This window comes from Sturnira hondurensis, unplaced genomic scaffold, assembly GCF_014824575.4.
Source record: "Sturnira hondurensis isolate 20B ecotype Veracruz unplaced genomic scaffold, ASM1482457v3 Scaffold0008761, whole genome shotgun sequence".
Classification (NCBI taxonomy): domain Eukaryota; kingdom Metazoa; phylum Chordata; class Mammalia; order Chiroptera; family Phyllostomidae; genus Sturnira; species Sturnira hondurensis.
In genome coordinates, this window is record NW_028081392.1 from 5,293,418 (window position 1) to 5,315,341 (window position 21,924).

Below are 21,924 nucleotides of genomic sequence, written 5' to 3' on the forward strand. Positions count from 1 at the left end.
TTGATGGAATCCCTGAATCAACAACCTGGCATTTTATTTTTATGTATTTGTTTGTTTATTTATTTAAAGTCCCATTTATTAGTTTTACTTTTTTAAATTTTAACTGTTGTTCAAGTACAGTTTTCTGTCTTTTACTCCCATCCCAGCCACCCACTGAGCCCTTCCCCATTCCTCCCATTTCCATTTCCACCCCCACTACTTTTTTTTCCTTTAAGACTTTTATTTTTTAAAATATTTTATTTATTTTTTATTTATCTTTAGAGGGGAAGGGAAGGAGAGAGAGAGAAATATCAATGTGTGGTTGCCTCTTGTGCATCCCCTGCTGGGAACTGGCCTGCAACCCAGGCATGTGCCCTGACTGGGAATCGAACCATGATCCTTTGGTTTGATCCTCAGGCCCACGCTCAATCCACTAATCCCCTCCCCCTTCCTTTTGTCCATGTGTCTTTTATACTTGTTCCTGTATACTCTTTCCCCTTTCCCCTGAAATTCCCTCTCCTCAGACCCAGCGTCAAAAATGAATTCTGTCCATACACACTCAAAGAAAAGACAGATGTCCAGCATAAACCGATTGGTTTGTTATATAAAGGTATCATGTCAGAATGATCTAGATGTGGGAAGTATTCACTAGAATGTGGATGTCAAGCACAGACCTAGTATAGAGTAATAGTAATAGTTAGGGTAGATGTTATTAGTGCTCACCAATATTTCTAGTCCCATTCTTTTCCTGTCTATATGGGAGAGTTACGTTTCCCTTCCTCTGAGATTAGCTGTGCCTTGGTCAACTTAGTGGGAGAAGAAGTGATTTGTGCCACTTTTAGAAAGAAGCATTTAGGGCCTAGTAAACAATAAATGCCCCTTCCTTATGCTGTGATAAACACTAAAACCTTTTTTTGGAAACCAGCATTATAAGATGTTGGAGACTACTACCTTGGATCCCTAAGTGACTGCAGTGATCAGAGCTGCCTCCCTACAAGTGAACCCACACTGGACGTGTAGAATGGGAGAGAAATAGCTCTTTGTTGTTTTAAGCTGTTGGAGATTTAGAGCTGGCTGGTTATTGCAGCATAATCTATCCTATCTTGGTTGATATACTGATCAACGTTTATTCAGTGCTATGTGCCATGTATTTATGGCGCTTTGTATGTATTAATTCACTGATTGTCACTGCAACAGTTTGATGAAAGGTACTGCTATTATGTCAGTTTTGCAGGAGAGGTAACAGGTGCTGAGGTGTTAAATTACTTGCCTAAGATTACATTACTCTTAAGGGGCAGAACTGAGATTTGAACCCAGGCAGTCTGGAAAATATTCAACAAATGGTGAGTGAATGAGCCAAGATTAGAGACAGTATTTGGTGGAACATACAGTACTTCATGCAGCATCATTGGATGGGATACCAGTTGGCATTATCTCTCCAAATATTTGTAGCTACCTATCATTATGTCATTATAATAACTTATGTTTAAGTCATGAACTTAAAATTTTTTTTTAGTTAAATAGTGTTATGGTTGGCAATGCCCTATAAAGGTTGCATTAGGCTGGATGCTCCAAGAGAGCACATGAGTCACCAGAAAGGAAAGTCAGAGTCTCCAGGGGAAATAAGAAGGAACCAAGGACTAGAGTGGCTTTTTGGCTGAGGGTTACCCTCATAAAGGCTGGTGGTTGGTGTGTTGTGTTGTGAGCTCAGAGAAACAGAACCTGTTGTGGGAGCTTCCACCTATGGGGTTGACTCACGCTCTCCAAGGAGAACTGGGGGATAAGATGCCTGCAGGTCTGCTCAAATGTTTATGGCTTTGGAGTGGTGGGCAGTTTTCCTACATGAGCAGAAAGAGGAGTTGCAGTGTGGCATGAAAGCTCTCAAGGGTCTGACTTCGTTCAATTGTTCTCATACATTCTGGTCAAGGGTGTAGTTCATCCATTCCACTTCTCTGTCTCCAGCTGCTGTGCTTCAAAACAACTTTCTTAAACACTCACACATACTCTTATACTGAGTTAGCTGAAGGCCTTGGCCATGGATCTTTTTGGTTGTAAGTGACAGAAACCTCCGCAATCTTTCCTAAGGAGAAAATGGGAATTGGTACAGGGTCACCTCATGGAATCCCAACACTGGACACTTAGCCGGCCCTCATAGGAGACTTGAACAAGGGCCTGGAAGGATCTGTAGTCACACATCCCTCTTTCAGCCCTTGGAGGCTGTGCAGAGCTTTCGGTTCTCTCAGTGTGTTTACTTTCACTCCCTCTACCCCAGTAGCTTCATCTGCTGTCATGTGTTCACGGGCAAACATGGCCGTAATATGGTTCTTGAGTTTATGGATCTTCTGTTCACATACCTATTATAGGTTCATAAGCAACTCTAACTCCCATTTCTACAAACTTGCAAGAGAAAATATGATCCATGTTAAGTCATGGTCTACTCCTGGCACTGTAAGCAATGGTGGCCATTATCATATCTGTCATTTGTTCTGCACATATGGTACACATAGGGTGTCAGAGTCATGGTGTTAAATGCTGGAGACATGAGTACGAATAAGGGAACGCCTCTGTCCTCATGCCTTGGAAGGGAATGCAAGGCCATAACTCCACTCAGAATATCCAAGGAGATCCTCACCTAACCGTTAAAAGAGCCACATTTGGTTTTCATATGAGGAGCATTTTGACAGTGTGGTGAGCTGCTCTTGTAAGATGGCGAACTGTCTGATGTTGAGATTCTTTAATCTGATGTGGGTTGATCATCTCTTTTGGAGGATGTTATATGAGGAAATTCTCTCCTCATTCACCAAGTTAGACTAGATTCTATGATTTATGATACACCATGCAATATAACTTATGAGAGCTATCGAAATGAATAGGGAAGAACTATCTGCTGGAAGTGGTTACAAAATTACTTTGGAGTGATTGGGACTTGAATTGGGCTCTAAAGAAAGGGGAGAAAGTGAAGAGAAAGCAGGAAAGACATTCTAAGTTGACATGGTGAAAGCTATAAAGACGCAAACATGATGGGTGTGGTATGTATGAAAGAGAAGAGATGCGTCTATTTGGTGTCTGTCAGGAAGCTGAGGGAAGGTAAAACAAGCTGAATTTTAGGAGGGTGTTAGAATATTGAAATTAGGGAGTTGGGTTTATAGTCAGAACATTGTCGAACTAGAGAATGCTTGTTGTAGATAGAATAATGTAGTAGAACATTCAAGAAAACGTGGCTTAAGCAGGGAGATTTTATTATTTCACAGAAGAGGAAAGCTAAGTTAAGCAGTTCAGGGATTGGTCCAGCAATTGCTATTAAGGGCCAAATCTTCTTGCATCTTTCTGCCAACTTTGGCATATCGGCTTGGGGCTGGAGCTTGTTTCCTTGTGGCCATAACCTGAGTGTGGTGGTTCCACAAATCACAGATGGACACAACAAGGTTATGTTAAAGCAGGGAGGGATGTTTCCTTTGGTGCATCCCTTTTTGTTTGAGATATTCTTTTTCAACTGTACCTGTAAAACAATCCTTTGTGTCCTTCAGACCATGATTGATGACATGCCCCACCTTAGCTTTAGGGGAGGATGAGACAGAGGAAGGCAAACTGCCAGCATAGAGTTAGGATGGGGGTTTGGAGGTCCTGGGTAAGGGTTGTAGGGTTAGCTCTGCCAGTGGTCCTCTTGTACCGTTGCCTAATTTCACAGGTGACGATATACAGTAACTGTTGTGTGTCTGATATCAAATGCTGAGCACTCTTCAGTGTTCTGTTTTTACCCATCACAAACAGTCCTTCCAGGCAGGTGGTATCATTCTTATTTACTGATGAGAAAACTGAGTGGTGTGTGGGTGACTTGGATACTTAGCATCCAGAGATGTTAGATCTTTTTTTTTCAAATAGTTTTTTTAATTTAATTATTGTTCAAGTACAGTTTTCTGTCTTTTACTCCCATCCCAGTCCACCCCCCCTAGTGCTCCCCACCTCCCTCCCATTTCCACCCCCCTTAGTTGTTGTCCATGTGTCCTTTATACTAGTTCCTGTAAATCCTTCCCCTTTTTCCCCTGAAATTCCCTCCCTTCTCCCCTCTGGTCACTGTCCCCTGTTCTCTAATCTTATAGAATCGTAGAGTGTTAGTCTCAGGTGTGAGAGGGCTTTGGACCAGCATTATCCTCTCCTCCAAAGGTGTCTGCCTCTATCCCCAACATTCCTACCGAGTGACAATGGTAGCCAACTCCCGAATACTTGCAGGGGTGGAAGTTTTCTGACTACTGGTCCAGTGTTCTTTCTAATCTACATCACCGGCAGAGTACAGACCTGTGTGAAACAAAGGAGAATTGGTTTTCTTCTGTGGTTCCCTCCCCCTCCCCCTGCACTGGGGTGGGGCAGGGTTTCTTTTTTATGCATACTGGTTACTGTTACTAGTGATGTCATGGTGGCTGGCAGTGTAGGGCATGCTGAAATCTTTTAGAGGGTGTTCAAGTCCCCTCACAGTGAAGTAGGGGCCACAAGAACAGCTAGTGTGACCTCCCCAATTTCCTCAAGCCTGAGACCCTGTGCCAGGTATTGCTATTTTCTGTTTGCAAAATGTTAGTTGAAACAAAGAGCTGTTTTGTTAGGCTTGTGTTTCCCTGTGGAAAAGATTACTTTAGGCCCATTTTAGAAAATGCTTTAAAAAAGAATTTCGTGTACATTGAAAACATAGGGAAAGAAAGAAAACGTCTTGATGTTTTTTTATTACAATAAGAATTGGAATGAAAGCTCTCTCAACTTCCTCCCTCCTCCAGTCCTACTATACAAACCTTTGTCCGTGGGAGGATTATGTTTAAACAACAGGAGCAGGGATGGGAACATGGCATTATTCAGGGACCCTAGGACTGAGAAGGTCACCTCCAGTTGTCAAAATTAAAGAGGTGCTTTAAGAGCTAGTGTTTTATTAATTGGTGTTAGTGGAAAGGGGCTACCTGTAAATCCAATATGAAAACATTTTGCATCTGTACCATGAGAAAGAGAGGAGAGGAAGCAACATTCAAGCAGTGAAAAGATTTGTATTTTGTTATTTTTTTAGGAAAATGCTTTTTGTGTTCAGCTCTTCTCAAATGCCTTTAATTTGCCATATGTTTTTTTTTTTTCTAACAAAAATGGCCTCCTGGGGAGATTTGCCGGTTATGGGAAATGTACCTTTTAAACATTATCTAGTGAGATGTGGTGATTGGTGGCTCATTGTGTTGGCAGCTGCAGCTCTGCTGATGTCCTAGGTATTTTAGTGACCTGGACAGGTCTCTGGAGATGGGGCAGGTGGCCTTCTGGTAGTCAGGAGGACCCTGACTGTTTCTCCACCTGGTGCATAAAACGGGCAAGGAAATGGCCGATTTAGACGTTTATTATCAAATGTAGTAGCCACTGACCACGCATGCCTGCTGAGTAGTTGAATCGTGGGACTGAACTGCGCTGTAAGAGTGACTTGGTGGTAGGCTGAATACATAACACCTCATCAATACTCTTCTTTTGATTACATGTTGAAACAATAATTTTAGGGATATATCAGATTAAATAAAAGATATTTTAAAAACTTTTTATCTGTTTCACTTTACCTTTTTAACTTGGCTACTAGAAAATTTTAAATTACCTTCATGGCTTGCATTTCTGTCAAACAGCAGCCGTCTAGATCAAGGTTTAACAAAAACTATGGCCCACTGCCCATTTTTGTAAATCATGTTTTGGTGGTATGCGGTCTGTGGCTTTTTTTATGCTACAATGGCAAACTTGTCTAGTTGTCTAGACTATATGGCTCACAATGCCCAACAATTTATTATCTGGAACTTTATAGAAAAAGGCTGCTAAACTCTGTTCTCAAGGATTCTGGAAGATGTGGTAGGACCTAAAACAGTCCAGGAAGCCCTGAGTCTTACCCTTGTGTGTCACTCCCACAGGCAAGGAGAGAGAACCAAGGATCCCCCTGATGTCTTCAAGGGGCTTCAGGCATGTGCGCCCCTTTGTCCTCAGCCTATTCTCGCCAAACAAGTGGTAAAGTGAAGCCCCCACCTCACTATTAGAAGTCTGGAGAGAGGGATTGTAGAGTCAGAAAACTGACTGTGGCTAGAGGGGAGGGCTGGAACTGTGTACCATTCTGTGGAGGAGTGTGGGAACGTTGTTGCTGATGCTGCATCTCTAACGGTTTTCCATTCGACACACAGTCATGCTGCTAAGGAGCGGCACCTGTGTATGAAGTGGCTTAGAGGCTCACCTGCCCTAATGAGCCCCCCGTGGCACATTTCTATAATCTTGGATCCTTAAGGTATCTAGATCTAAGGGCTTCCATTAACAAGAGGCAGTTTCCAGGAGGTTATAATCTTAACACTTTAACTATCAGCTGACACCTTAGAGGATGAGTTTTTAGCTAAATGTAAGCCTTGGGGAACTGTAAAGACTGGAAAGGGGAGTTGGAACACAAGGACAGGTGGCATGAGAGACCAGAGCTGACCTTACTACACCAGAGCCTTCACCTGAGCCCCACTGCTGGGCAAGAGCCATGGNCTCTAACGGTTTTCCATTGGACACACAGTCATGCTGCTAAGGAGCGGCACCTGTGTATGAAGTGGCTCAGAGGCTCACCTGCCCTAATGAGCCCCCGTGGCACATTTCTATAATCTTGGATCCTTAAGGTATTTAGACCTAAGGGCTTCCATTAACAAGAGGCAGTTTCCAGGAGGTTATAATCTTAACACTTTAACTATCAGCTGACACCTTAGAGGATGAGTTTTTAGCTAAATGTAAGCCTTGGGGAACTGTAAAGACTGGAAAGGGGAGTTGGAACACAAGGACAGGTGGCATGAGAGACCAGAGCTGACCTTACTACACCAGAGCCTTCACCTGAGCCCCACTGCTGGGCAAGAGCCATGGGCCGGAGGGGTGGGCATGGGGTGGGTGACGGAATCTGTTCCTAAGCACAAATGTCATGACACTTCCTTAAAAATTCCTTTCCACTTTCCCTCCTTCTCCGTCCCCGCTGCCCTCCAGAATAAACACATGTTGTAGGACAGACCCTGAACTGGAATCAAGTTTACCACCCATTTGGGGAGGTACTAATGCCTGCCAGCACAGGGAGAGGCATGTTACAGTGACTGGAACCCAGCATTCAGAATGAATTACAGGATGTTAGGCATGTGATTTACCACCTGTAGTAAACAGGGCTTCACACGTGGTGTATTTCTGCCGTGTGGGTTAGTTATTAACTGCAAAACAGGGGAAATTCATTGAGAAGACGTGCCAATTTTTTACGAGGGACGGCTGCCTGGAGATGCATGGCATTTTAAAGCAAACAAATTCCTGGGAGAGCCCAAGCTTACCACCCAGCAATGTGGCAAGGAATAAAAACATTTACACCAGTTTAATATGAATGGTTGAAAAAAGTATCTACTGCACATTGAACATGATATATGAAACCATAACCTACTTTTGTGTAGTAAGCAACGGAACCATTCACCTAACAGATTACTATTCGAGTTGACATTATTCTGCATCTTTTCGATCTTCTCTTGCCAAGTGCTGGAGACTGTCAGAGAAGCCCGCCAGATACATAGGCACTGTTGGCCTGGGGGTTGAGAGCTCATAAGACTCTTGAAGGCAGAGGTTACCCAGTGACCCCCGTGCTGCAAACTATAGTGGAAATCATAGGATGACAGCCAACACAAACAGGGCTGCATGTGGAGTGTCACAACAGAGACAAATAGAGGTGGGACTGTCTTGGTCTCCTGCTCCCTTTCTAGTCTATAAAGTGGAGCTTATTTCCTATCTTCCAATAGAAGAAAAAGTACCATGTGGCTTTTGGGGGTGTTAGGAATGATGCTTGGCTTATTCTTATAAAGTAGGTAGAATCTGACCTCTTCAAAAATTATTAAGGGGTGATCCTTGCTTAATCCTACCATGATTTAGCTGCTACATATTAGATGTTAAAGCTAGGGGAGTCTTAGGACACTTTTTGGTATAACTCTTTCTTCTTTCACACATGAAGAAACTGAGGTCTCAGGTTAATTAACTGCTTCAAGTCCTACACTAGTTAAGTAAAAGGCTGATCCCCAAAGTCCAAGTGTCCTCACACCATGGCCCAGAGCTCCTTCCATTTTACCTTTCTGCTCTTGTTCACGTACACATAGTTTCTTGGAATTGCTTATTTAAAAAAAATAGAGCACCATTGACCCTTGAACAGTGTGCAGGGTGGGGGCACCAACCTCCCTGTGCAGTTGAAAATCCATGTATAATTTTTGATTCCCCCAAAACTTAGTTACTAATAGTCTACTGTTGGCTGGGAGCCTTAGTGATAACATTGTTAATTAATATATATTCTGTATATTATGTGTGCAATATACTGGATTCTGATGCTGAAGTAAACTAGAGAAAAGAAAATGTTAAGAAAATCATAAAGAAGAGAAAATACATTTATAGTACTATATGTACTTCTTCAAAACATTAGTGCATTAAGTGAATCCATACAGTTCAAGCCCGTGTTGTTTAAGGGTCCACTGTAATTAAAAATGACCCTTGGTCCTTTTGTTATTTGACTTGCAAATGTCTTAGTTCATTGTCCGTGGTAAGATATCTTATCAAGTCTGTCTCGTGTTCCTAATTTGTTTTATGGTTCTGGTTCTGTGAAGCTCTTTCTTTTAAACTATTGTCTTTAAAGTTTTATAGTTCAGTTTGCTGTGGGTGATGGTAACAGTTTTATATTCAGGAAGATTAACACAATTTGGGAATTTTAGGGAAATTTGTGGCATATTTAAATAAACTGGAGAGGCCAATCCTTGCAAAGCAGAAGAGATTCTTTTCAGTATAAAATATGTGGGCTTTGATGTTTCTGTAATTTTTATAAAACTCTCAAGAATTTTATTCCAATGTTTTGTCTGACATCCCCAAACTCTTTAATTTAAGATCGCCAGAGAACTCTTGCTTTGTATTAATTCCATTTCATTTGTGTATTTTATGTGTTTAGTGGTCATGTTTGAAAAACATCTCTTGTGAGTGCTTTGTGTAATTTTGGCAGAAAATTACTTTTTTTGTGTTTCTGCAGTGATCCCCTGAGATCATTTTTGCATAAATCTGGCCATCTATTTTCAGATACAAATCTGTTGTACAGATGATTCTTCTTAGAAGAAAAGATGCATTTGTAGCTGAAAAATGTAAATTACTTTTCATGGAAAATACCTCTCCGAGCCCCCATTTCCAAAATGTGATGATTGTACATTGTGTGGTTTTGTGCATGCTCAGGAGACTGTTTCTCCTTACAATTAGAAAAATCGTGATTGTGTGGCAGGTAGGATGGAGGGACATGGCTGCTTTGGCCACGCAGGCGAGTGAGTGGAGGGGCCAGAGGGAAAAAACAAAAGACCTAATATGGATGTCGCATTTAGCTGAGTGTAAAGGGTTGGGGTTTTGAAAGGGATCGTGTTAGGGGAGCATCACGGACATCCTTTACGGTGCCAGTGTGTTAGCAGAGGACCTTTAGACCTGGGGCAATTTAAATATAATTATCACGCCCTGTTTACAGCTCATCCTGGCTTTTGCTCTCCATTCAGGATTCAAAGTTTCATTTCTTGTTTCGTGGAAGGGCTTTTGGAACAGATACCCTCCCCATCACAAGTATTATGAAATAAGGAAGGACAACAGAAACATCTTCCTAAAACATCTTTTGTTCAGTACTGGGGTTACTCTTTGAGGTACATTGGGCACTGCTGTAAAGCAAAGTGTAAAATCAATGTATTCAGGTTTGTGCCAAAGAAAGACTTGAGTTTGAGAACATTTACATCTGTTTTCAATAATTCCTCACATATGTTGCAGAATGTACGTTATCCATCTTGTTATCCAGGAAATAACATTTGTTGCAAACAGTTTGCCAATTCGTAATTTTATTGAATTTGTTTATCATGCTGTGGCTTCATATGAGGTCTGAAAGATGGTGATCTTTGGTGTTCCAGCTGTTGTGACATTCTGCAGCGGGGCCTGAATTCCGGGATGGGCTGAAGTTTTTGGAGTGTTTGGGCATTGTTAGAACTGCAGTCTGAGTGCTGGCGTTGTTAATGGGCAACTATTTGGGGGAAACACAGAATAATGTGCTTTGCCTTGAAACCCTCAAACCCATGTTCATTTCTGGCTTTTACATTCAATCTTGGGACTGATGTGTTGAATAGCACTCCTTGTGTGCCCTAGACTGTCTCCTTTAGACCTGCCCAAACTTTCAAACTGTTTTCATGTTTGGTTTAGAGGCCACTGCTCCCCAGATGAAAAAGAAAACTATTCTCTAGAATCATCCCAAACTATCTCTAACCTGAAAAAAAGTGAATTTCTTCCACAGAGAAGCTGCAAAATACCTTTTTGCTACATAAATATTATCATTTTTATAAGTTGTTTGGAGGTGAAAGGCAAGTTCAACCAGGTCTAATTTTATCATTTTCCTATTTTCTTTAGCAGGCTTTTGCTTTACTGAGGTTTCTGCTGTCTTTGCCAAAACTGAGAAGAAAAAAAAAAAGACAACAACCTTGAAAGATCTTTCAACCTGAATTATTCCTTGATGTTTTTAATGGTTTATTATAACCACACAAATGTGATCTTGGGGCCATTTAGGAGTTATTGACTTTCCTTGGAGATGAGACTTGGCATTTTTCAAACTGGAGTTTGCTTTTGTGGCCTGGAAGTTGCAAGGCACATATATTTGGAGGGCTAAAGATTATTCCCCACCAAGAAGTTTTGTCAACCTGACCTTCTCCACTCTTACGACACTGCGCACACAGCAGTAATCTCTGCAGAGGAGAGCAAATAAAGTCAAGAAATATAGCAGTACGTGTTATTTTTACACCCTAAAGTAAATTCTCCAGCATTAAGGCCGACTGGGAATGTTCATCTCAGAGTCCTCATGAATGCCGCTCTACTTCACTGTTGTCCTCTTGAATCTCTTTTTATTGTAAGTCTTTGAGGCAGGGATTTCTTGTAATAATTTACTCAGCCAGCCAGAGAAGTGAGACATATAGAAGTTGGGAAACTTGGGGCTGAGAGAAGTCTTTTGGGGTCCGCTGGTCCTGCTGTCCCACCTGCAGGGTTAGGTACTGTGGCCAGTCAAGGAGAAGGACTAGTTCAATTGTATTTAAAGAACTTGTGTCATCTAGAGTTTCTGTGACAAGATGATCTCTAGCACTGGATTCAAAAGTTAGCAAAATGAACATTCTTTGAATGTCTGCTGAGCCCTTTTGGTGAGGCGATAGTCCAGGAACCACGGAAATCCAAGGTGGTACTTATGTGGTCATCCTTTCTATCTTCCTGCCCCAAAGAAGGAATCCATTTGATGGCAGCCAGATAGCTGGTCAGTCCCCTACTTGAACCCTACAAACGGTGAGGAGCTAAGGACTTCAAGTGGCAGCTGGACTGCTGATGAGCAGTTCTCATGAGAACATTTTCTGTTCTGATGGGATGACTCTGGCCATGCTGTCGACATTTCTTAGTTGGGCTCAGTTCTGAGATAAGTGGTTTTAAAAAATCATTCTTTGATGAAGAAAATTAAAATTCTAGGATAGTAAAGGAACAAAGTCACTTTTCCACTTTCTTTTTACCACATTCTCCTGTTCTCAATCAACCTCCAAGGTCAATTGTATCCTTTTAAAGAAGAAAATAGATTTATTCCCTTTTCTTCTTTAGGATATGTTAGTAACACTTTTGAGGCATTCATTTAACTTTCTTAAATTTTTCAGATGGAAGATTCAGATTCATTAATTACATTAATTAATTCTTCCCTTTGTTCTTCCATAAGTTCTTTGGGGTAAGGAATGTTGTCTTATGGGTGTTACATTCTGGTTGATACCTAGCTTAGCACTTAGTGAATGAATGTTGAATGCATAAATTTTTGAAAAGCCAAATCTTTTACTGTTGAGAGGTGTTCATTGGCTGCTTGTATACCTCTGTATTTGGTTCATAATGAAAAGAACTTCTTTGTGATATTGCCTGTAGACATGTCTATTCATTCCATGCCCAATCCAAAGGCTTCTCGTCTTCCAACTCCTTTTATCACAGATGTTCTCTGATCAATTATCACTGGATCCAGTTGTGTGGCAACATGGCAGAGTGGGAAATGTTTTGGGGTCTCAGCCCAGCTACTTGCCTGTTTATGAAGTTTACCTGGAAAAAGGCATCCAACCCCTTTATGTGTCCATTTCACTACTATCTCTTGAGAGATTCTTGTGAGCAAAATGGTCTGTGTCGAGCTCAATGAACCTAGCAAGTACTCAGGATGTCGAGATGACCATTATTTTGCTTTAGTCTACTGCACTTGAACCCTATTCTCTTGATGATCTTTGTGGATATCAAGAGTTTGGGTACTGGCTTTGGGTGCCTGCACTTTTGTGAACTTTGATTCTGAGATCCTATATACATCACTGCTCTCTCTATAGTTTCTGAAATAAATAAGCTTCCACTTGTTGCAGGTTGCCGGTGGAATTCCCATTTTAAAATATTTTTGTCCCTCTGTCCTAAGAAACTATTGATGTGTCTACAAAAATTAATTAAACATTTTGCTATCTAGTTTTAAAATCTCCCAGCCAATCTCTTGTACCTGAGAATAGCATGGAATATGCTGTTTAATGCTTCTTAATTTTAATCATAAAATATAACTATCCTGGACAGTGGAGAGGTAGGTGGAAGCAAAGTCCACTTCCTCCAGCGCATGGGTGAAATACCTAGCTGATCTTCTGATGAACAGAGTGAACAGCCAATGGTATTCCAGAATATATGAAGACTGGAGACCAAAAATTATAGAGGATATTAAAAAATAAGATGGTGAGACAGTAATACCTGGAATGGAGAAAAGACCAGAGCTAGACCTAAACAGGGGTCATCCCAACAACAGAGAGAGTGAGACAAATTTCACTTTGCTACCCTAAAGAACTTGCAAGGTGTGAGCAGTGAACACCAGTACACCTGCTGGAAGAGGAAACCCACCGAAAAAGGAACTACCAACAGATAACAATGGAAGAAGGTGAAGGAGGGAGTGGGAGCCACACCAGCCTCAATCTAGGACTGATCTGGAAATACAACTAAAAAGTGGAGAAATTACCCACAACAAACAATTGAACAAAAGCAAGAGAGAAGCCTCAAAACCTTGTACACACAGAAGAATCAGCTTCAACACAACCTATCCACACCTGTACAACAGAATACAAGATGTGGTGGACAAAGTGATTCTCAGTTAACCAGCTGGAGGGAAGGACCCAGCAAAGAAAGACCCAACAACAATCAAAACCCAAAGACATACAGAGAGCCAATATAAATGACAGCCCAAGACCAGTGAGCTCAGGAGATTAAGGACACTGTACTGCTGAATCTCACAGGTATTCTACCATGGAAGTTCACACCATAAACCCAAAGGGTCAGAAAAGATCAATTTAAGAAGCAAAGGCTAACAAGGAGAGTTTCACAAACAATGGGAAGACAAAGAAACAATCCCTAAATGAAAGGACAGGAGGAAGCCTCAGAAAGAATGCTAAATGAAATAGAGGCGAGTCAACTATGAGATATTAAGTTCAAAACAGTGGTTATCAGGAAGCTCAATGGGCTCACAGAGAATTACCAGAAACTACAGGGTAACTACAGTGAACTTGCTGAAAACTATATCAACATGAAAAAGGAAATAGAAACTATCAACAAGGGCCAAGAGGAAATTAAGAATACAATTTCTGAACTGAAGAACACAGTAGAAGGAATCAAAAGCAGTCTCAATGAAGCAGAAGGCCAGATCAGTGAGCTGGAGAACAAGGTAGGAAAAAACAGAGCAAGAAAAGGAAAAGAGGCTCAGAAAGAATGAAGAGGGATTAAGAGAAATGCAAGACAATATGAAACTTAATAATATTCATATAATAAGGATATCAGAAGGAGAAGAAGAACAAGGGATAGAAAACCTGTTTGAAAAAGTGATGATGGAAAACTTCCCTAATTTGATGAGAGAAAAAGTCACACAAATCCAGGAAACACAGAGAGTCCCAACCAAGAGGAACCCAAAGAGGCCCACTTCAAGACACATCATCATTAAAATGGCAAACTTCCAAGACAAAGAGAGAATCTTAAAGGCAGCAAGGGAAAAACAGGAAGTAACATACAAGGGACACCCAATAAGGCTAGCAGCTGACTTCCCAATGGAAATGCTCCAAGCAAGAAGAGAATGACAAGAAATATTCCAAGGCTACTTTACCACAAACCTTGGTGTCATGGTTTATATTTAAATCTTCTATCCACCCTGAATTTATTTTCACCTAGGGGTGAATTTATTTTCACCTAAGTCCATTTCACCTAGGGTGTTGTTTAATGCCACAATATCTTTGTTGATATTTTGTTTGGAAGATTTGTCCATTTTTGACAGAGGGGTGTTAAAATGGCCTGCAACCAAGGCTACTTTACCCAGCAAGGATCTCAATCAAGATAGAAGGCCAAATAAGGAGCTTCCCAAACAAAAGAAGTGTAAAAGAATATACCACCACCAAACCAGCTCTGCAAGAGATGCTAAAGGGACTGCTCTAAGGAAAGGAAGGAAAAGAGAGAGTGAGAAAGGAACACAAGTGTGAAAATCACAATGAATAAGTACCTATCAATAGTAACCTTAAATGTAAATGAATTAAATGCTCTAATCAAAAGATATAGAATAGCTGAATGGATAAGAAAGCATGATCCACAGATACGCTGCCTCCAAGAGACACACCTCAGGACAAAAGACCTACACAGAGTGAGAGTGAAGGGCTAGAAACAAATTTTCCAAGCAAATGGACAGGGAAAAAAAACCTAGAGTAGCAACACTGATATCAGACCAATTAGACTTCAAAACAAAGGGCCATAAAGAGAGACCCAGAAGGTCATAATGCTCAAAGGAAGAATTCACTAAGAAGACATAAACATTGTAAATGTATATGCATCCAACATAGTAGCACCAAAATACATAAAGAAAATCTTAGAGGACTTCAAGAAAGATATTGACAGCAACACAATTATAGTAGGGGATTTTAACACCCCTCTGTCAAAAATGGATAGATTTTCCAAATAAAATATCAACAAAGATATTGTGGCATTGAACAATATCCTAGGTGAAATGGACTTAGGTGAAAATAAATTCACCCCTAGATGAAAATAAATTCAGGGTGGATAGAAGATTTAAATATAAAGCATGACACCCTTAAAGTTGTAGAGGAGACATAGGTAGGAAAATCTCAGATATTTCACAAATATCAGCAATATTTTCACTGATATGTCCCCTAGAGCAAAGGACATAAAGGAAAGAATAAACAAATGGGATCTCATAAAAATAAAAAGCTTCTGTGTGGCTAAAGAAAACAGTATTAAAATAAAAAGAGAACCGACCGTATGGGAAAACATATTTGCCAATGATACCTCAGACAAGGGCTTAATCTACAAAATATATAAAGAACTCACATGACTCCACTCTAAGTAGACAAGCAACCCAATTAAAAAAGGGGCTAAGGACTTGAACAGACACTTCTCCAAGGAGAGGTACAGAGGGTCCAGACACATGAAAAGATGCTCAGTATTGCTTGCTATCAGAGACATGCAAATTATTATTATTATTTTTAATTTATTTAATTTTCAAGTACACTTTTCTGTCTATTACTCCCATCTCAAAACCACAATGAGATACCACTTCACACCAGTGAGAATGACCATCATAAACAAAGCAACAAACAAGTGTTGGAGAGGTTGTGGAGAAAAGGGGACCCTAATTCACTGTTGGTGGGATCGCAGACTGGTACAACCACTATGTAAAACAGTATGGAATTTTCTCAGAAAACTAAAAGTGGAAATGCCTTTTGACTCAGCAATTCCAATTCTAGGATTATATCTTAAGAACCCTGAAACACCAATCCAAAAGAACCTATGCACCCCAGTGTTCATAGCAGCACAATTTACAAGTGTTGGAAGCAACCTGAGTGCCCATCAATAAATGAATGGATCCGAAAACTTTGGTACATTTACACAGTGCAATTCTATGCAGAAGAAAGAAGGAGGGAACTCCTACCCTTTGGGACAGCATGGATGGAACTGGAAAGCATTATGCTGAGTGAAATAAACCAGGCAGTGAAAGACAAATACCACATGATCTCACCTTTATCAGGAACCTAATCAACAAAACAAACGAGCAAGCAAAATATAACCAAAGGCATTGAAATTGAGAACAGGCTGAGAGTGACCAGAGGGAAGAGGGGAGGGAATTTCAGGGGAAAAGGGGGAAGGGTATGCAGGAACAAGTATAAGGACACATGGACAATAACAAGGGTGGGGGTGAAAACAGGAGGGAGGTGGGGAGAACTGGGGGGTTTTGGAATAGGGGTAAAAGGCAGAACACTGTTCTTGAACAAAAAATAAAATTAAAAAATACATATAACTATTCTGTTTCTGGCATGTCATGGAATAAAGAAAGAGAAGGGTTTTATAGGGCTATTGCAACCAGGTATTACAGTATAAAAGACACCCTGAAGAGTGCCTCGTATTCCAGGGTTTCTGCCTATGATGGTGGTGTAGCAAGAAGATTTAGGTTATTTCTTGCTACTCTCAGGGCCTGTAATCTCTCGATTAGTAAGATTATTTGTGGTGGAGGCCTTGCCTTCCTTCGATTGCCTTTTCTCTCCCTGCTACATTAGTATCTCATTGCTGCTTTAACAGGGTTCCACAGACTTAGTGGAATAAAACAACATACATAGTTTGTCTCTGTCTTCCAGAGATTTACATCAACCACACATTAAAAAAAAATACTTTTGCTCACTCTAAGGTCCCTAAAAGTCTCAACCATTATAGTTTCAAGTCCAAAATCTCATCTAAGTCTCATCAACTCAAATCTCATAATCTTCAATAACCTGTATATTAGCCGTGGATGAGGCTCTGGGTATAATCCATTCTTGTACAAAATTATTTGCTATTTGTGGACCTGTGAAACCAGAAAGAAATTATTTTCTCCCTAAATACAATGGTGTGATATACATAGGATACCAGTTTTAGACATTTCATTAAAAAAGAGAGAAAGTGAAAGGAAAAAGGAGTCATTCACCAATCCCAAGCAATTTTTAAATCCAGCAGGGCAAAGTCCACGAGGCTTTAGGATCCTCTGTTGCTTCAGGATCCTCTGTGGCTTGAGGAGCTGCTCTCTGGGTCTGGAGCTCTACCCTTGGAGTCAGGCTCTGTCCTGTGGGTCATCCTTCAGTTTTCATAAAGGTAGCATGTATCCATAAAGGTTATTGCTGAGTAGTTGTATCAGCCTGTCTCCTGTCTGTAGAATTTTCTTACCTGGCAGTGTTCTTTTATTTCATCCTTTTGTTGTTGTTCCTTTTAGTCTAAGCTGTCAGTATTTCTGCTGAAATAACATTTTCAAAAACCTTGTGGTCCGCCATTATATCATGGGATTCATCCTATGAGACAAGAGGGTCCTCCACAGCTTTTTCCTGGATAATGCTATTTCTGTTTCTGGCTTCTGCTGAGATGCTTGAGGGAATTGAAGAGTCACATGCCTAATCTTGTTAAGAGGTCTTGGTGAATAGGTACTCTGATCTTTTAATTCTTCTGAGACATGAGCCTAAGCTTGTCCAGTTGCACCCTTGGTTTTCTTTTCAGAGCATCTTTCCTGGCAGTGTATCTTATAATTTTAGCACCATTTGCAATCTGAATAGGTTGAGAATTGTCAAAAATTTTTGTAACAGTTCTTCAATTTATCTTTTTCTTGTTGCATTTTACAATAAACACCCAGAAGAAGTAGGCTGCATCTTCAACATTTTGTTTGGAAATCTCCTCAGCTAAATAGCCAACTTTATTTCTTACAGGTTATGCTTTCTGCCTAACTATAGGCCACAACTCAGGCCATCCTTCTGCCACTACAACAAGGATCTTCCTTCTTTCAGTGTCCAAGGGCATGTTCCCCATTTCCTTCTGAGTTCTCACCAGCAGTGCCTTTAATGTCTGTATTTCTAGCAAGAGTTTGTTCATGAAGACTCAGGTGTTCTCTAAGAGAATATTGATTTTTTCTGCCACACCTCTCCCTTCCTTATGAGTCCTCACCGACAGAATCATTAATGCCAATATTTCTCCTAACAGTCTGCTTTAGGCAGTCTAGCTCTTTTAGCATGCTCCTCGAAATTCCTCAGCTTCTATTCATATCAGACTCCAAAGCCACTTCCACCTTTTTAGGTGCTTGTCACTGCAGGGCCCCACTACTAGGTACCAAACTTTGTATGTTTCCTACTGCCACAGTAGCAAATTACGTCAGACTTAATGGCTTAAAACAACACAAATGGATACTTTTATAGTTGTAGAAGCCAAAAATTTAAAATAAGTTTATAGGTCTCAAATTAAGGTGTGGGGAGAGGTGTTTCTCTCAAGAGGCTCTGAGGTGAGAATCTGTTTGTTTGCCTTTTCCTACTTTTAGTAACTGCCTATATTCCTTGGCTTGTGGCCCCTTCCTCCATCTTCAAAACCTGTCACTCCATCTTTGTTTTTGTTGTCATACTGCCGTCTCTGATTTCTCCTGTGTCCTTCTTTTAAGGATCATTGTGAATCTGTCTGGCTCACCTAGATAATCCAGGGTAATCCTGCCATCTCAAGATCCTTAATCTAATCACACCTGCCAAGTCCCTTTTCTCATGTAAGGTAATATTCACAAGTTTTGGGTATTGAGATATGGACATATTCAGTATTAATCAGCCTACCACAATGTCATACTTTCAGTTTTCCCCACTTTTAGAAGGCTGATACACAACATGTATAGAGAAAAGAACTGATTTAGGAGCTAGAAAATCTAGATATCAGTCTCACTTGGGCTTCTAAAAAGTGGTATGGCCTAGAACAAGCCATTTTGCTCTTTGGGGGTCTCAATTTTGTCAGCTGTAGAATGAAGGGATTAAATAGTGATTGCCAAGGCCCTTTAGGACTCTCCACTAGTATGGTTCTTTGGCTCTGCACTTTCAGAGCAATCAAAGTCTTCTTGACAAAGAAGAGATGATCGGTTCCACTTGTCAACAGAAGTGGATCAGCCAAAGTGGCACTGCAGTTTGGTGCTGAGTTTCTTTAGAGGTGACTGTTCCATTTCCTGTTATTGTTGTTCTGCCAGTTTGTGGACCTATTATAGTCAGTGCCTATCAATAAAGCAAATGTGGTATCAAATAGTTTCTATTAAATGGTACTTGGATGGAATAAGGACAAAGCATCATTACCGTTAATGTGCTAAGGTGTCAGGATGACTTAAATGGTAGAAACTGAGGTCTGAAGAGTTTCCTTTACTCTCTGAGCTGGATGTTGTAACTGAGGAAGGATCGGAAGTTGTGCCAAAAGTGTGTATCTCCAAGAGAAGAAAAAAACACCTCTGGAGCAAACATGCACTGTTTTTTGCTGAGTTTCTGCAGCTACAGTCAAGGCTGCTGCAGCCAACACATTATAGAGCTCCAGAGAGTTAAAGGTGGTGTCAGGTGCTAAGCCCTCTGTGAGTGAAACAGGGAAGTTAACTCAAGCAGAGGCCTGAAAGAAATCAGGTCACAACACTTAAGCACTGTGTCTGCGAGAATTCAGAAGAGGAAATTTAGTTGTTTCAACTTGTCCTTGGGATTCTGTGCCCCTGGGGACTCATATGCAATATTTTTATTGCTTCTAAAAGGCAGTAAGTATGATGATAAGAATTTGATAAGAGGCCATTTTAGTAAGACCGTAGGAGTTTCCTAACGTTTTCTGCAAGGCTAGATTAAACCTTGTGTTTTTCAACAGAGGAATTTCTATTCTGCCCTCAGATGAGCACCCCACTTTTGAGTCTTCTTGATTTTAATTGTGTTATCTTCTCTGCCTGGATATTCTTGTCCATACCTTCACATCCAACAATCTTCCCTGTTCTTCAAGGGGTAGTTCAAGTGCTATTCTTATAGATGAAGCCTTTTAAATCTTCTCTCTCCATATGATCTTTTTAAAAACTTACTCTTTACTGTATTTTTCCACTATTATTTATCCCCTTTATAACCTCTGCCCCATTTTCTTTGTCTTTATTTCCTGTTTAATTTCCAGCATTTGATTTGTTAATGGCTTGGTCACAGTAGGTATTCATATATGTTTTTCTTTTAGTTACATTATAATGTCATTGAGGAATGTATCTTTACATCTCTCATAGTATCTAAAATAGGAAGGGCTTAATATGTATAGAAAGAATGAGTAAAATAAAGCTCTAGCTTCATACTTAAATAGACTCATTGGTAATATAAGGTATAATGAGTGAGTATGTGTGGATCTCTTTATCGATATTCAGTAAGTTCTCACTTAATGCTTATAGGTTTTGTGACTTTAAGCAAAAAGATGTGTAACAAAACCAATTTTACCATAGGCTAATTGATACAAAAAAGAGTTAAGTTCCTATGGCATCTCATCAAGGCTATAACAGAACAACAGCGAGGATAAGGATGTTACTTGGGGACCTGCTGTACTGATAGTGATATCAATATTTATATAGATAATAATGACTTAGTGGTCAGTGTATTGCTGAGCCTAGGTAACATGGGAGATAGACAGGAAGTATAAAATGAGATCCCAGTCCTCAGTAATGCCATATTCTAACTGTAGAGAGGACATAGAAAAATATCAGTGAGCAGTAGAGCTGGGCGGGGTTAAAGTACGTGGCACAGGCTGCTCCTCCTCTTGTGTTTTAGCGGGGAGGATGGTCTCTGGGGGGGGGGTGACGAGGCCGATCGTTACGGAGGAGGGAGAATGTGAGCAGGTGCCTGAGGATATCTGCACCAAACATGTTTAGGTTTGAAGGTCTTTTTAAAATGTCAAACATTTTTATGTTTGCCTACATGACAATAGTTGAATCTTTAGTGTTGGTAGTTTATGAAACATAATAGAATGAACAAAAGTGGTACAAGTTCAAGATTAATATGCACATATTTCTAATGTGTGGTTTTTATTCTGTTTCCAGTCAAGCTTGTGACAAGTATGGATTTGAGGGCTCAGGAATTCCAAGGGTCCTTGGTGGATGGTGGTCCTCAGGGAACCTATGGAGTAGGACCCTGATAAACATCTATGTAATACTGATGGATTTCTTGATAAGATTTCTTGATTTTTATACTTTTAACCACTTCTTAACTGTGTCTGCTAAGGTTTGGCTTCTTTGTTGTTGAGTAGATAGGTCCTAAAAGTTTTCTGTACTTGATCCCGGAAGAGAAAAAAACTACATTGAAATGTATTAACAATTCAGTTAATGAAGTATATAAAACCCATAGTCATTACAGGGCCATTTTAAAGAAGGTTGGGGTGGGAGAAGCAAGTAAATGTGATGACAGAAACATTTTCCTTTTCAAATGTTCATAACATTCAGGAGGGGGAAAGAACCAGAAACCATTGTGGTTAAACTGGTGATATGACAATGTGACTTTATTGAATATATAACATGATTATTTCATTTGGAAAGTGTTTTGCAATGCATGCTGAGTCAAATGCAATAAAAACACTAATACAATATTCAGCATTGCAAATATAGAGATAAATGTATTATCTTATGAGGTAGAATTTAATATGATTTTCAATGATTCTGAATATTTAATACAGAAGAAATATGTTCATTTGCTTTTCATGCTCCTAACTAAATGATCAGAATAAAAACAATCACTTGAAAATAAATTCTGAAAGATTATTACTTAACATATTATAATACCTTTGCTATTTTGAATGCTTAGGCCAATGTGACCTGATTTATGTAGGCCATTCAATTTGTGAATTCTGGTTTTTGGAGTGAAAAAGTTGAGCCTCTTGGTTTAGTGAAGTTTCTGAGTTTGCAATAACCTAAATATCTCCTTCTTTGTCAAAAGTAAGCAAGCATCTTGGCTTTTTTTCTGGAGGACTGAAGAGAAAAACGACTGCTCAATTTAACAACTATTTATTTGTTTTCTACTCTCTGATCTAATATGTTCCATT

General features: G+C 40.1%; 1 protein-coding gene across 2 annotated transcripts in view; it reads left to right on the plus strand.

The window, feature by feature from the left end:
* The window catches only part of LRMDA (leucine rich melanocyte differentiation associated), a 1,160,480-nt gene that overhangs the window by 404,766 nt on the left and 733,790 nt on the right, over positions 1–21,924 (plus strand). The window lies entirely within an intron of this gene.